The sequence below is a fragment of the Pongo abelii genome, chromosome 2 (genome assembly GCF_028885655.2).
Source record: "Pongo abelii isolate AG06213 chromosome 2, NHGRI_mPonAbe1-v2.0_pri, whole genome shotgun sequence".
In the NCBI taxonomy this organism is placed as follows: domain Eukaryota; kingdom Metazoa; phylum Chordata; class Mammalia; order Primates; family Hominidae; genus Pongo; species Pongo abelii.
Genome location: NC_085928.1, coordinates 28,230,898 through 28,240,596, shown reverse-complemented (window position 1 = coordinate 28,240,596; position 9,699 = coordinate 28,230,898). Strand labels below are relative to the sequence as shown.

At 38.8% G+C, this 9,699-nt stretch overlaps 1 pseudogene; it reads right to left on the bottom strand.

Annotated features, from left to right (window-relative positions):
- Positions 1–2,920: 2,920 nt before the first annotated feature.
- LOC100440647 (nuclear transcription factor Y subunit beta-like) lies at positions 2,921–3,881 on the bottom strand (annotated as a pseudogene).
- Between the last annotated feature and the right edge of the window lie 5,818 nt (positions 3,882–9,699).

Genomic DNA, 9,699 nt, shown 5'->3' with positions numbered 1-9,699 from the left:
TAGCATTTGTTTGTCTTGAAAAGACTATCTTTCCTTCATTTGTGAAGCTTAGTATCACTGGTTACAGAATTCTTGGCTGATAATTATTTTGTTTAGGAAGGCCAAAAATAGGTCCCCAGTCCCTTCTAGCTTGTAGGGTTTCTGGTGAGAGATCTGCTGTTAATTTGAGAGATTTTCTTTATAGGTTACCTGATGCTTTGCCTCATAGCCCTTAAGATTCTTTCCTTCATCTTGACTTTAGATACCTGATGACCATGTGCCTAGGCGATGATCTTTTTGTAATGAATTTCACAGGTGTTCTTTCAGCTTCTTGTATTTGGATGTCTAGATATCTAGCAAGGCCTGGGAAGTTTTCCTTGATTATTTCCTCAAATATGTTTTGCAAACTTTAGATCTCTCTTCCTCCTCAGGAAAACCAATTATTCTTAAGTTTTGAGGTTTAACATAGTTCCAAACTTCTTGGAGGCTTTGTTCATTTATTTTTATGATTTTTCTTTGTCTTTGATGGACTGGGTTAATTTGAAAGCCTTATCTTTGAGCTCTGAAGTTTTTTCTTCTGATTGTTCAGTCCTATTGCTGAGACTTTCCAGTGCATTTGGCATTTCTCTGTGTCCTTGATTTCCAGAAGTTATGTTTTTTTTTTAATGCTCTCTGTTTCACTGAAGAAATTTTCTTTCATATACTGTATCATGTTGTTGATTTGCTAAGGTTAGACTTCACTTTTCTCTGGTGCCTCCTTGTTTAGCTTATTAATTGACCTTCTGAATACTTTTTCTGGCAATTCAGACATTTCTTCTTGGTTTGGATCCACTGCAGGTGAGCTGGTATAATCTTCTGGGGGTGTTAAAGAACCTTATTTTATCATATTACCAGAATCGTTTTTCTGGTTCCTTCTCATTTGGGTAGATTATGTCAGAGGGAAGATCTGGGATTTAATGTCTGCTGTTCAGATTCTTTTGTCCCATGAGGTGCTCCTTTAATGTGATGTTTCCCCTCTTCCCCTAGGAATGGGGCTTCTGAGATCCCAAGTATAGTGATTGTTTTTGCTCTTTTTGGTCTAGCTGCCCAGCAGAGCTACTGGGCTCCAGGCTGGTCCTGGGAAATGTCTACAAAGAGTTGTGTGATGTGATCCATATTCAGGTCTTGCAGCCATGGAGACCAGCACCTGCTCTTGTGGATGTAGCAGGGGAGTGATGTGAACTCTGTTAGGGTCTTTGGTTGTGTTTTCGTTTAGTGCACTGGTTTTGTGTCTCTTGACCTCCAGCCAGGTGGTGGTGCTTTCAAAAGCACATCAACCTGGGCACAGTGGCTCTCGCCTGTAATCCCAGCACTTTGGGAGGCCAAGGTGGGTGGATCACTTGATGCTAAGAGTTTGAGACCAGACTGACCAACATAGCAAAACCCCATCTCTACTAAAAATACAAAAATTAGCCAGGCATGGTGCCACATGCCTGTAGTTCCAGCTACTGGGGAGGCTGAGGCAGGAAAATCGCTTGAACCCAGGAAGTGTAGATTGCAGTGAGCTGAGATCACACCACTGCACTACAGCCTGGGTGAGATTCCATCTCAAAAAAAAGAGCACATCAGCTGCGGCCCTATAAGGAAGATGCAAACTTGCCCCAGGACACCGGTTAAGTATTCAGGTTTCTTAGATGGTGGGCAGAGCCATACAGCTCCCAAGGGATTCTGACCTTTGTCTTTGGCTGCTGGGACAAATAGATAAAGACCACCAGGTGGAGCAGGGACAGGCGTGTCTGAGCTCAGCCTCTCCTTGAGTGGGGATTGCTGTGGCTGAGGTTGGGGATGGGGGTGTGAGTATCAATCTGGTGGAGTTATGTTCCCAGGAGGATTATGACTGCCCCTGCTGACTCATACAGGTCACCAGGGAAGTGGGGGAAAACCAGCAGTCACAGGCCTCACTCTGCTCCTACGCAGCCCACAGTCCTAAAGGCCGGTCTCACTTCCACCGTGCCCCAACAGCAGCACTGAGTCTATTTCCAGGCAGTCGGTGACCAGGGCTAAGAACTTGCCCCAGACCATGAGCCTCCCCATTGAGAAAGCAAGCAGACTCATAGTTTTTCAGCATCTCAGGGAGCCTGCAGTGGTGATCCAGTTCCTTTGAAGTGTCTGTGGATTCTCTCAGCTTTCCTGGTATGTTCCTGTGGTAGTTCTTTTTTTTTTGAACTCTACCCTTATATTTTATTAAAAGGGCAAATATCATGAATTAACCCAGCTGCTTACTTGAATTACAAAAGTAACATGATTCAATATGACAATAAGAAACTGTCTACAAATCTCTGACAGTAATAAATTGCAATATACAATGCATTCAAGAGTCATACAGAGCAACAAACTCTCAGACAAAACAAAAATATTTTAATACCTGGCTGGGCGCAGTGGCTCATGCCTGTAATCTCAGCACTTTGGGAGGCTGAGGTGGGCGGATCACTAGGTCAGGAGATTGAGACCATCCTGGCTAACACGGTGAAACCCCGTCTCTACTAAAAAATACAAAAAATTAGCTGGGCATGGTGGCGGGCGCCTGTAGTCTCAGCTACTTGGGAGGCTGAGGCAGGAGAATGGTGTGAACCTGGGAGGCGGAGCTTGCAGTGAGCTGAGATCGCACCACTGCACTCCAGCCTGGGTGACAGAGCAAGACTCTGTCTCAAAAAAAAAAAAAATATATATATATATATATATATATATTTTAACACCTTTAAAATCCAAATTTTTCTTTAAAATCATTGATGAAAAAGATTCTTAAGTCAGAATTAACACCTCAATTAGTGAAGCATCAGGAAACTACATTACAGCTATTTAATATACAAAGATACATCTTTTCACCAATCATTTTCTTCTGATGTCTGTTCCAGAATCATACAGACTCTTATTTCTCTATACCCTTCATTCCATCATTTCTTCAGATCATGTAAACTGAATTTGTTGAACACTAGAAATCTGTTGTGTAAACCATAACATTTTGTTGTTGACCATTTGTGGTTATTAAGCCAGCTGGTAACTGGTTAGTAAATGCCTCCTCTGTAAGCTCTTTACTTAGTCCATCTGTAGCTGTGACTGCTCCACCAACTCCCTTTTCTCCTTTTGTAGCCTCTCTGAATTTTTGAAGGTATAATTTCAGAGGTTCCACATAACTGTCAAGGCCTAAGGTAGACATTGGTGATATGGTTTGGCTGTGTCCCCACCAAATCTCAACTTGAATTTTATCTCCCAGAAATCCCCCGTGTTGTGGGAGGGACTTAAGGGGGGGTAATTGAATCATGGGGGCTGTTCTTTCCTGTGCTGTTCTCATGACTGTGAATAAGTCTCATGAGACCTGATGGGTTTATCAGGGGTTTCTGCTTTTGCTTCTTCCTCATTTTCTCTCATGTAAGAAGTGCCTTTCACCTCCCACCATGATTCTGAAGCCTCCCCAGCCATGTGTAACTATACATCCAATTAAACCTCTTTTTCTTCCCAGTCTCGGGTATACCTTTATCAGTGTGAAAACAGACTAATATACATGGCAAACAATATCTTCTCCATTGTTTTCTGTTTCTCTTGATGGCACCTTTCAACTTGCTTCAGATGTTATAAAGCTGATGAGCTCACTTACACATTCTTGAACACATTCTTTGGCATCTTTTGCAACCTTTCCTGTTTGAGGTATGGCATTTTTCATTATCCTAGCCACATTTGTTATTGGAAGATACATATTTTGTTCTCTGAAACTTACTTTTGAACCATTTGTGTCTTCTTGATCACTCATGGTGTCCTCAGTATCATTGTGAGGCTGTATAACATAATGACTTCCTCCAATATAGTCTGCCCAGATTCCTAGTTGAGAGGCATGCTGTTGTAGAACTGCCATCATCCATTGTCATGAAATACTGTCGAAACCGTGTTGTCAGTGGTGCTGAAGAACACCTGTCTAAAAAGGTGTCTACTCTTTGCTATTTCAACCTCCAATGTAGCCCTGGTTTGCTCCCGTATCCAATCTGCTGTTTTCCTGGAGCTGTTCTTGAGGTAATTCTGAGATTAAAAGTTCATGATGTGGGTCTCCACACACTGCTTCATCCTTCCAAGCAGGAGCTGCAAGTTAGTCCTGCATCCTATCTGCCATCTTAATCCTCTATTCATACATATACATACATATATTTGATTTCCATCAGCTTTCTTCTTCTCTCTATGTTTTCTTAGCTTTTTTCCTTAAAAAATATTTTTTGTTCCAGTTTTTGGTTTCTCCTTTTTACATTGAAACAGTTTTTAAATAATTGTTGTTCTTGATCTTTCCATTCATAGTCTATTCATATTCAAGAGGCACCAAAAAGCTCTATGTAACTTACCTGCACATTGCGCACATGTACCATAAAACCTAAAGTATAATAATAATAATAATAATAATAAAGAAAAAAAAAAAAAAGAAGTCAAATCTCTGTGGGGAGAGTGGGCCTGTTGGTTGGTGGATTCATGAACACCATAGTGATTGGGAAGAGAGTCAGCCTTTTAATTGAAGGACCTACAAAATGTCATAATAGGAACATTTTTTTGGGGGGGCGCGTATAGATTTACACCCAAGAATCTTTTTTTTCCAGCTTTTTGTGGTGGGGTACAGAGAGAGGAGGATCCTTATACTCAGTTGCTGGAATCCTGAGTGAGGCAAGGAGAAGGACAGAAAAAAGAGGAAAGAAGGTGGAGAAAAGTATGCATACCTCACTGTATTTTTCATTCACATACTGTCTCCTGCTCTCTGCTGTGCTCTGTTACAAAGTCCAGAGCTTTCCTGAGGATAGCCGACTATTCTCCTGCCAGTGAAGATGTATGTGAGAAATAATCTTCTGGCTACAGGCATGTAGGAGAGGATCTGGGTGTTCCAACTCCCATGTTTACGGTCATCTAACTAATCTCAGTCTTTTCAGACTTCAACCCACCCCACCTTCCTTGGCATGTGGTGTTCCCAATAGCTGAGGCTCTCAAAGGCTTTGGGAGATTACCTGATGGTTTAAGTTTACCTTCAGCACCTGGATTTCCTTGCTTTGCCCAAGAGAGTCTGTTACCATGACTCCTTCTGCACTGCAAGGGCCCTATTTGTCACTGTAGGTTAATAACAATTTTTATTTTCTTCAGTATCATTTCTGCATTTTACTGCCAATACCTCAGACATAACAATATAAGCCACCTCCCTTTTCTTCTGATTGTGTTATCTTTTCAAAGTGTTAGGTTGCTGCAAAAGTAATTGCAGTTTTTGCCGTTACTTTTAATGGCAAAAAAACTCATGTTTTCATACATCCTATTGAGCACCAAAATATTTTAAAAATGTGTCTGGTTTCTGGAGTTCATAAGTGATCTCTAATTCTGACTTATAGTATAATACTAAAAATATTCACTTTCTCTTGTTCTGCGGAATTTTTTGAGGCCATAGTACTGATTCTTCTATATTTAGTCAGCTGCACTGTGCATACTGTTGTTTAAGATCTCTCCTAAATTCTACAATACTATGCTTTTTTGTGAAGTTCTCAACAGCCTTTTCTGCTCAGCCCATTTTGCTGGGCTGTGGTGGGATCTTCAAGTTCTTTCCACTATGAAGTGTTTGAACTCCTTGTATTAATAGATGAAGTGCCAGAAGATGGCTATTTCCAATAGTCTTCCTGAGATTCTCTCTTTTACTTTTCTTTCTCTTTTTGCTCTCTTTTTCCAAGTTTTTTCCTGAGTTTTTATATAGCACTGCCAGCCCCCCACTATTTCCTCCCAAATCATTTTCAGGAACTTACTATCTTTTTCTGGCTAGAAACAGGCATTCATTGATGAGTATAGATATATCAGACTAACTCCAGGGGATAGTCAGAGTTCTCACACATACCATGGGTGGCTGCTTATTTTCATCAATCTTCAAATTTGTGCAGCTGTTGCCTTACTGAACCTTTGGGCTCAGAAGGAAGAGATGAATGGTGATCGTGGTTCTTGCTTTCACAATGCTGAGCATAACACCGATGGGTCAATGTTTACATATATATTTAGGGGATTTCCAGTGAATATCAGCAATAGATGTATTTCTGCTTAATTTTCAGTGCTATTTTAAATTCTGGTTATCTTTTGTCTCAGTAAATATTTTAAGGGGAAAGTCAGGAGATTTTTTTAAGTCTTTTACAAAACACCATATAAAGTAAATATTTCATATAGTCTTATTTACATTTAAAACAGTGATGCTAGTACATTTTCGTTTACTCAACACTTATGGTAAGCGTCATTCAGTAAGAGTAAAGTCAAATTTTGGAGGTAGTTCCTAATATAATACATAAACAAGTCGGGGTCAATGTTTACTGTATTTTAAGATGGACAAAAAAAATACTTTCTTACATTTTTCCTTCCAAACTCTTCATAGTATGTAAAACTCCTACGGCAAAATGTCTTTTTCAATGCTTTGTAAAAAGAATACTTGATATTGGCCAGGCACAGTGTCTCACGCCTGTAATCCCAGCACTTTGGAAGGCCGAGGCGGTCAAATCACTAGGTCAGGAGTTCGAGACCAGCCTGGCCAACATGGTAAAACCCCGTCTCTACTAAAAATACAAAAAATTAGCTGGGCTTAGTGGTGGGTGCCTGTAATCCCAGCTACTTGGGAGGCTGAGGCAAGAGAATCGCTTGAACCCAAGAGGCAGAGGTTGCAGTAAGCCAAGATCATGCCACCGCACTCCAGCCCTGGCGACAGAGTGAGACTCCATCTAAAAAAAAAAAAAAAGAATACTTGATATCTATGAAATAAGGTGGCCAGAAGGAAAAAGGAGTCATCAGATGTAGAAAAAGACACATTAAAGTTTTATATGTACTTTTTAGTTAACTAAAGTTGCAATTGTTATCATAGGCAAAAAAGAAAATTAAAATAGTGAGTATATTACACCTCATGAAGATGGAAACAAGAAATATCTAATAGAAAAACTTTAGCAGCCAAACGAGGTCTCTCTGACAGTTGTTTTTATTGACCTGTGGTAGAAAAATAGCATCAACATTCATTTCCTGAGTGCAGTGCAGTGTAATAGTTAAGAGCAGAGTTTTGGGAATCAGACAATACCTTAATGTAATATTGGGAAAATTATTTAAGCTGTCTGATAAACTTTTAGATTCTCAAATTCCTCCTTTGCAAAATGCACAATTATAGGTTTTTATTAAGGACTAAATGAGGCAATATATGTAAATCACATGGCAGTGCTTCCTACACAGCAAATGCTTAATAAATGGTGCAAGTTTTTTTTTTAAAATACGTTCTATGTACTAATACTCTGAGAATTTTTTTAATGGATTTGGATCTGTGACTTTTGAAAATGTGCCTTCCTTTCATCAGGCTGGTCGGCCAATGCTATGTGGGTTGCCTGTTCTTACTTGTTCACTGGAACTAGTAAAAAAAATGATGTTGCTTTGATTAGAGAGAAATGAGTTTCATATCCCTAATTTCTAGAATATTGTGAGTGTGTAATAATTATTTATTGAATTAATACAAAAATTAAACCAGCCCATCTTTATTTGCTAGATCCACTTTTGTTTAACCTGTAGAATATCTAAGTAATGCTTGAGTATTACCATTTACCTCTAAACCTCATTCTTCAATATTAATATAGATGAAAGGTATTGATATTGATTATTTATCTGTGTAATTATGAGTTGAAATGCTCCCCTTGTTCTTCAGGTAGAAGATAATTTAGACATTTTTCATGTAAAGATTACCTCTGATTTTCTTTGAAAAACTGCAAAAAAGAGTTTCATATCTGTCTTTGTCTCTTTTTCCAGTAGGTGATGTGTGAGGCACTGGGCTCATTAAGGGATTTAAAGGACGACAATACATACTCTCTGTCTCTAAAAAGCTTGTGAGACCTTTGGAGATATAAACTATAGAACTCAAAAGCTTTCAGTGAGTTAATTGAATAGCATGCACAAACTCTACAGATAAGGGAAATAGGAATGGACAGATATTTCATAAAGAATTTGAGACTTGAGTTGAGCATTGAAGGGAGGTTGGCAAATATTGTAATGTAATAAAGAATAAGAAGAAAGCAAGTGAATGAGCAAAGCAGGGGACACAAGAATAGGCATTGCACAGTCAGCTTTCTCGAAACCATTATAAACCAGTTTCCTGTCTAAAATGAGCATTGTTTTCTTTTCATTACATAAAATTTGTTAGCAATGAGTGTATTTTAATTTGATGGTGTTCCTGGAGAATGATATGAATATATTGGTACTGTAAACATCAGGAAGAAAAGAATTGATAACACATACGAAAGAACCATAAACTAGAATGCAGGCACATTACAGGTGCTCAGTAAAATTTTCAAGGTTTTCCTTCTCATCCTTTGGATCAGGCTGTGTTTATTATATTTTTTGGAAATCCACTTTAAACTATACCAAAAAAAATTAAAAGTAATTCTGATGAGGTGGAGCTGTAGATTGGCTTCTCTAGAAAGCAGATGCTGACATGAAGGTAAGTCTAGAAAAATAAGTTTATTGTGACATGCTTTTATAATCAATACCTGTGGAAGAGATGGAAAAGAGGCAGAATTTGCTGAAGGAAGTCCAATCCCAATGCAGCCTCAGTGAAGGCTTTAGCAAATGTCACAGGTTGCTCTGAAGTGGGGGTCAAATTACTTAGCCCATGTTGTGGCCAGAATGAGAGCTACCCTAGGAAGGAAAGAGAACCCTAGTTGAGGCAGATTCCTCCAGTCAAAGGCAATTTTTTTGAGAGGTCTGAGAGGTGACAGCTGTTAGCACTCTTCCAGTTTCTGGAGGAATTAGTCTTTCAATACTGTGTCAATCTCCAAGGGCTGCTGTCACTTCACTGGAATAAAGGAACTACGGGGCCTGTCATAGTCTGCTCGAGCTTCCATAACAAAATACCACAGACTAGGTGACTTAAAAAACAAATTTATTTTCTCACAGTTCTGGAGGCTAGAAGTCCAAGATCAGGGTTTCAGCTGATTTGATTTAGGTTAAGGGCTCTCTTCCTGATTTGCATATGGCCACCACCTTCTTGCTATGTCCTTATGTGACATTTCCTTGGTATGTGCAAGGAGAGGGAGAGAGAGAGCAAGCTCTCTGATGTCTCTTCTTATAAGGACACTACCACTATTGTATTATAGTTACTGACATACCTTATAAACAGTCTTAAGTACTTCTTATGTTTAATTTATAATTTAAAATAAACTTTTATTTCTAAATAAGGTCAAAATTAGAAAGTTTTTTGGTTATGTGACGTAGAACATAAAATTTCCTTGAGTTGTAGTTAGAAATGATAATGATTTGGACTGTTTTTCAGAGACAGTTACAAAATAGTTAAATTAATAGTTGTGGACAAAAGCATTTTTTGTGATTACAAATGTTTGGATTAAATGAAAATGTTTACAAGCATATACATCATAATATGCCTCCATAATATCTGACCTTTTGATAACAATCAAACATGCGCCCTGCTCAACTATTAATGGACTGGGGGGAATTAGGTACTTAAAGGAAAACAGCTGTCTTTTTTCCTTTTGAGGGTTTATGTGACAGTGCAATGTAGAAATAAAGCAATTCCTTTGATATTTGGATATAAAAGAATTCAAAAATCTTACCCCGTGAAGTGTAAGTGAAGAAGAAATCTTTTGTAGATTTTGTGGTGGGTGGGAGTTTCAGATAGTGGATGGAGAGCTGAGATGAGGAAGTAAACATTTTAAC